Source organism: Schistocerca cancellata, chromosome 5 (genome assembly GCF_023864275.1).
Source record: "Schistocerca cancellata isolate TAMUIC-IGC-003103 chromosome 5, iqSchCanc2.1, whole genome shotgun sequence".
Classification (NCBI taxonomy): domain Eukaryota; kingdom Metazoa; phylum Arthropoda; class Insecta; order Orthoptera; family Acrididae; genus Schistocerca; species Schistocerca cancellata.
Genome location: NC_064630.1, coordinates 605,091,873 through 605,098,900, shown reverse-complemented (window position 1 = coordinate 605,098,900; position 7,028 = coordinate 605,091,873). Strand labels below are relative to the sequence as shown.

At 47.5% G+C, this 7,028-nt stretch overlaps 1 pseudogene; it reads left to right on the top strand.

Annotated features, from left to right (window-relative positions):
* Positions 1–1,048: 1,048 nt before the first annotated feature.
* LOC126189219 (5S ribosomal RNA) lies at positions 1,049–1,166 on the top strand (annotated as a pseudogene).
* The last annotated feature ends 5,862 nt before the right edge of the window (positions 1,167–7,028 follow it).

The following is a 7,028-nucleotide window of genomic DNA, read 5'->3' as shown; positions in this document are numbered from 1 at the left end:
TTCACAAGAAGCCACCTCAGCACAAGCAGATTTATGACTCGCATGCAAAATTCATGGAAGATGATTGAACATGCAAAGGGAAGAGCACCGTTCGGCACGCACGTTCGATGAAAAATTCGAGCGCATCCGAGATTCGATCAGATGGAGTCCTTGGAAGTTCACAAGGACAGGAACTTCAACTTCCTCAAACAACAGTGTGGCGTATCCTGAAACGGCGCCTGCATAAGAAGCCTTACAAGTTGTTATTGCCGCAGTAATTGCGTCCCGGCGACCATAACGGAAGGCACGAATTTTGCATGTATATTTTCATTTTCTCCACGATATGGCGAAACACACGTCTTTTCAGACGAATCGATTATTCTTCAATCGGGAAAAGTGAACCATCATAATCAAAGAATTTGGGGGCCGCTATATCCGGGCGTCGACGCCGAGACTCACCAAAAATGAATGTGCTTTGTGCTGTTTCTGGTCACAATGTTTCTAGACGTTTCTTTTATGAGGAAGGATCTATGACAGGAATTTCATACCTGGACTTCCTGGTTGTTTGTCTACTTGACGAAGATTCCAGTTATTTCATTTTTATGCACGACCGCGCGACGCCTCTTTCCCCGTGAACTCTTGCTTTATTTTACCAGCATCTTCCCACAACGTCTGATTCCAAGAGGTGGACAACGAGATCTTTTTCATTGTTTTTGACCTCCCAGGTCACCAGACCTTGCCATTTTCCGTGGGGATATATGAGAGACAAACTATTTGTCACGCCTATGGCAGTTACTATTCAAGATCTGTGAATTCGAATTGTTGAAGCTGTCGATTGAATAAACAGCGTCCGGTTGATTCGTGTTTGCAATGAAATGGGCAACCGTTTCGAAGATTCTCCAGTAACGCATGGTGCTCACTTTGGTTGTATGGCGTAGTGGCTATGCGAACACAAGGCTTTTCACCTTCCTATATCCAGTGACATTCGCAATGTGTTTCTGTCTTTCACAATTTGTAGTAAATAATTTAAAACGGTTCTTTTCTTTTCGAATCACTCTGTATATCATCATGCAACGGCCTTGCCGCAGTGGATACACCGGTTCCCGTCAGATCACCGAAGTTAAGCGCTGTCGGGCGTGGCCTGCATTTGGATGGGTGACCATCCGGGTCGCCATGCGCTGATGCCATTTTTCGGGGTGCACTCAGCCTTGTGATGCCGATTGAGGAGCTACTCGTCCGAATAGTAGCGGCTCCGGTCAAAGAAAACCATCATAACGACCGGGAGAGCGGTGGGCTGACCACACGCCCCTCCTATACACATCGCTGACTGAGGATGACACGGCGGTCGGATGATGCCGATGGGCCCCAGATGGCCTGATGACGGAGTGCTGTGTACTATCCGTGAATCTTATCATCAAATCCGCAGAATTCTTCCTCAGTCACACGAGTGAGAGCTCCACTAGACAGTTTCTTAACATGCTTTGACACACTTCCCTGCTTTCATAGTTGCGTTCATCGCCAGCACGGCTCTGCCGCCTTGCCGTGGCACCCCGGGATTACCCCACAAAGCAGCGGAAATAAACACGGGGTCGTCACGTCTGCGCGGCGTCACGCAGAGAGCTTATCTGCGGACGGACGCCTGTCACAGGCGCCAGATAGCGCGACATGCGTTCGACGCCCTGTCGGCGGCGCTATCAGTCCGTCTCTCCGCCGTCTGGCTGTCCCCTTGTGTGAGCGATGCGATAAGGCGTCGCCCTGTGTGGGACCGGAACCGTGCCGGCTGCTGTGACCACACCGTCACGTAATCTCCTTCCCTTCTGACCGCGCCTTGTAACGCCGTCTCGGATAGCGCCAGCCTTGACACTGTTACGAGAACAGTATTTATTACGAGGGGCCTTCAGTAAGCAATGCAACATACCTTTCCCTCGGCAATTTTTGCTGAAAAAAATGCGGATTCTGAGACATTGTGGAATATTCCCGCTTCGATCACTATAGTCTCATGAAGTAGATGGTAGCGATAAACGTAGCCTTCAGGATGGCATCTCTAACAGAGTTCCGTTCCAAGCAGAGAGCTGTCACTGAATTTCTTTGACGGAAAACCAGTTCTTCGCAGATATCCATAGGCGCCTGCAAAATGTCTACGGAGACCTGCCAGTCAACAAAAGCGCGGTAAGCTGTTGGGCGAGGCGTCTGTTATCATCGTAAAAAGATCGCACGGACCTGTCTGATGTCCTTCCTGCCGACCAGCCGCACACATCAGCGCTCTGCAGTGTTAGAACGTGCGGACACTCTCTACACTAACGAACTTCTCTGTTGCTAACGCTGGCACACTCATCCACTAGTTGGCGTACTCAAAGATGAGTGCCCGCTGTGTTCCTCGCCGCCGGCCAGAGTGGCCGAGCGGTTCTAGGCGCTACAGTCTGGAACCGCGCGACCGCTACGGTCGTATATTCGAATCCTGCCTCGGGCATGGATGTGTCTAATGTTCTTAGTTAGGTTTAAGTAGTCCCATAATGCTCAGAGCCATTTGTACCATTTTTGGGCTCCTTGCCCCCAGACAGTAGACAATAAAGCACCATCTGTGCGGAATTGCGGAATTTTTTGTCGAACGAAGTACTGATTCATCACTTCGAACCGGAAACAAAACGGCAATTCATGGAGTGATGCCAAGCCTCTTCTCCTCCGAAGAAGAAGTTAAAAGCCGACGGTCTTCTTGAACTTTGAAGGCGTTATTCTATTTGACGTCCTCCCCCATGGTGCAACGATCAACTCTGAAGTGTGTTATGCCGCCCTCCGGAAACTGAATAAGCGACTTCGCTGCGTTCGTCGCCACAAAATTGCAAACGATCTTTTCCTTCCCCATGACAACGCAAGGCCGGACCCAAGTTTGTTCACCCGGGAGTAGTTCACAGAAGTTCGCTGGACTGTCTTCCTCATCCACCCTGCAGGCTGGATCTCGCACCTTCCGATTTCCGTCTGCTTGGCCCAATGAAGAATGCACTCTCCAGGAATCAGGATGCAGATGATGGGAGCGAGGACGTTGGCTCCGACTTAGGCTTGTCCGGCGCTCGTGGTCTCGCGGTAGCGTTCTCGCTTCCCGAGCACGGGGTCCCGGGTTCGATTCCCGGCGGGGTCAGGGATTTTCACCTGCCTCGAGATGACTGGGTGTTTGTGTTGTCCTCATCATTTCATCATCATCCAGGAAAGTGGCGAAATTGGACTGAGCAATGATTGGGTAATTGTACGGGCGCTGATAACCACGCAGTTGAGCGCCCCACAAACCAAACATCATCATCATCATCCGACTTAGGCCACTTGAGGTCCTCCCAGTAAGCTGGCACAAGGTCGTCGAGTTTAACGGACATTTTGTTGAAAAAGAGTTCTGCAGCCAAAAGAGTGAGGAATGGTATGGTGTATTGCAGTCCTGAATAAATTGAACATGCTTTCAGAAAAAAATATGTTGAAACTTTGAATACAGCTGCTAAGGTTCAGTGACCGTGTCAGAATTATACTAGAATAAATAAGCCCTCGGTCACAAATATTAAGTCAAAATTGACCAGGTTTCGACACTACTATGAGCGTCGTCTTCAGAATTAGACTAACTATTGTAAAACATATTAAGTATATCATACATTAATAAAATAAAAGTTTGTACTGACAGGAAAAAGATGCAGTACTTACAAGTCACATATTAAAAAAGATCTAAGCCGGAAAGGCGACGTCATGAATAGTTGTAAGTAAGATGGCGAGCCGCTAAGGGCTGCTCGTACTTTAGTGAACAACCTTTGCAACAAGACTTAAGTACATTTACATCTACAGACACATACACCCTTTGCCCGCATCTCGTGGTCGTGCGGTAGCGTTCTCGCTTCCCACGCCCGGGTTCCCGGGTTCGATTCCCGGCGGGGTCAGGGATTTTCTCTGCCTCGTGATGGCTGGGTGTTGTGTGCTGTCCTTAGGTTAGTTAGGTTTAAGTAGTTCTAAGTTCTAGGGGACTTATGACCACAGCAGTTGAGTCCCATAGTGCTCAGAGCCATTTGAACCATTTGAACACATACACCCACGCACGCGCGCGCGCACACACACACACACACACACACACAGGAGTTAAACAAGTGCGCAGTGGCTGGCAGAGGGTCCTTAACATTGTATCACTCGCTAAACTTTCTTTCTGTTGCAATCTCGTATGGAGCCCGGGAAGAATGAGTCCTGAAGGCCTCCGTGCGTGTTATAAGTAGTCTTACTTCCTCCTGGTTATCCCTAGGGGGTCGATATATCTCTAAATACCACTTCTACAATATTTGTAAGTAGGCTTTCAAGAGGAGAGTCCTCCAATTCAGGTTTTTCAACATTTCCGTGAAACTCTTTTGCGAGTTAGACAAACATGAGACCATCATGTACATTATCCCCTACTAGTCTTATTTGGTATGACCTGCAAGCAGTCTCCTTAGTAGACTAACTGTGTTTCTCCAATTTCCCACCAATGAACCGGAATGTGGCTCCCACTTTTCCAACAGCTGAGCCTGTGTGATAATTTCAGTTCATACCTCTACAAACTGTTACAACCACGTACTTGCAAGAATTAACTGCTTACAATTGCATCTCATTGATACTGTACACTGAAGAAACTACTTTTCTGTTTTTCGTGAAGTATACAGTTTTACATTTATGAACATTTAAAACCAGTTGTAAATCTTTGCATCACTTGGACATTTTATTAAGAACTCTTGGGTATTTTTGCAGATGTTTCAGATAGATAAATACATCATTTGAAAAGAATGTGAGATTACCGGTAAGGTTCTCGTCATATCACTAATTCCCAGAATGATGTATGACGGTCGCAGCACACATCCATGAGGCATGTCTGAAGTTAACCTTACTTCTGCCGATGACTCACCCTTTAGGAGAATAAATTATCTGACCAAAAGTATCCGAACACACTGTAGTGGTTTGTAAACCTCTTGGCCTTTATGACTGCTTGAAATCTCCTAGGAACACTTTTAGTGAGGTGTCTGAGTGCCTATCGAGGAATAATAGCCCATTCTGTCTCAACACCTCAAACCACAGCAAGTGGCGATGATGTACGTGGCAATTTGGAGAAATGTCGACGTTGTAACTCACTCCAGAAATGTTCCATTGGGTTCAGGGTAGACTAATTACACACATCAAATAAAGTTTTGCATCACCTCTGTTCCGAGAGTTCCGGAACGTGTACAGAAAACTCGAATAGAGATCAACATAAACATCATCTACGAATTTTGTATTGCTCATAGGAACAACACATTGTATGTTGTACCACCATACAGCGAGACCTTCTGAGGTGGCGGACCAGATTGCTGTACACACCGGTACCTTTAATACCCAGTAGGACGTCCTCTTGCATTGATGCATGCCTGTATTCGTCGTGGCACACTAGCCACAAGTTCATCAAGGCACTGTTGGTCCGAAATCCCCCTTCTAAATGGCGATTCGGCGTAGATCCCTAACAGTGGCTGGTAGTTACGACTCCACAAATAGCCCTTTTCAATCTATCCCAGGCATGTTCGATAGTGTTCATGCTGGTCACTCTAGTCGAGCGATGTCATTATCCTAAAGGAAGTCATTCACAAGATGTGCACAATGGGGGCGCGAATTGTAATCCATGAAGACCAATGCCTCACCAATACGCTGCCGATATGGTTGCTCTGTCACTCGGAGGGTGGCATTCACGTATCGTACAGTCGTTGCGGGGCCTTCCATGACCTCCAGCGGCGTACGTCGGCCCCACATAATGCCACCCCAAAACAACAGGGAACATCCACCTTACTGCACTCGCTGGATAATGTGTCTAAGGAGTTAAGCCTGACCGAATCGCCTCCAGACACGTCTCCGACGATTGTCTCGTTGAAGGCATATGCGACAATCATCAGTGAAGAGAACGTGAGGCCAATCCTGAACGGTCCATCCGGCATGTTGTTGGGCCGATCTTTTCGCGCTGCATGGTGTCGTGGTTGCAAAGATGGACATCGCCATGGACGTCGAGAGTGAAGTTGCGCATCAGGCAGCCTATTGTGCACAGTTTGAGTCGTAACACGACGTCCTATGGCTGCGCGAAAAGCATTATTCAACATGGTGGCTTTGCTGTCAGGGTTCCTCCGAGCCACAATCCGTAGGTAGCAGTCATCCACTGCAGTAGTAGCCCTTGAGTGGCCTGAGCGAGGCATATCATCGACGGTTCCTGTCTCTCTGTATCTCCTATATGTCCGAACAACATCGCTTTCGTTCACTCAGAGACGCCTGGACACTTCCCTCGTTTAGAACATTTCCTTTCACGAAGTAGTAATGCGAGCGCGATCGAAACGCGATATTGGCCGTCTAGATATGGTTGAACTACAAACACAAGCCGTGTACCTTATTTCTGGTGGAATGACTGGAACTGATCAGTCCTCTGTCTAATAGGCGCTGCTCATGGATGGTTGTTTACATCTTTGTGCAGATTTAGTGACATCTCTGAACAGTGAAAGGGATTGTGTCTGTGACACAATATCCACAGTCAACGTATATCTTCACGAGTTCTGGGAACTGGGTTGATGCCAAACTTTTTTTGATGTGTGTAACTTCGAGAATGATATTTCCGGAAATATATTGCTTTATTAGAGGCTACATTGTCATGCTGATACAAACAGTAATCGTCTCAGAACTCTGCTGTACGCAGTACATATTGCTTTAAAATGTGTTCACATCATTGAGAAACTGGCTTTTCTTTAAGAGCAGTCAGTAAGAGGACCGAATCCTAGCACGAAAAACACTCTCAAACCGGAACACCAACTCCCCCATACTTCACCGTTCGCGGTATAGTTACTGCACGTAACATTCTCCAGGAATTTTCCATCCCAAACCCCTGGATCGGGTAGCCACAGGACATAAAGCGATTTATCACTCCGAAGCACTCGTTTCCAGTCGTAGTATTGACTACAGAGACGTGTGGCCTCTGAGGAGCTGCTCTACCATAGTTCCCTATACTTTTCAACTCCCTACACACAGCCATTGTGCTAGCGGGGCTGCTGGTA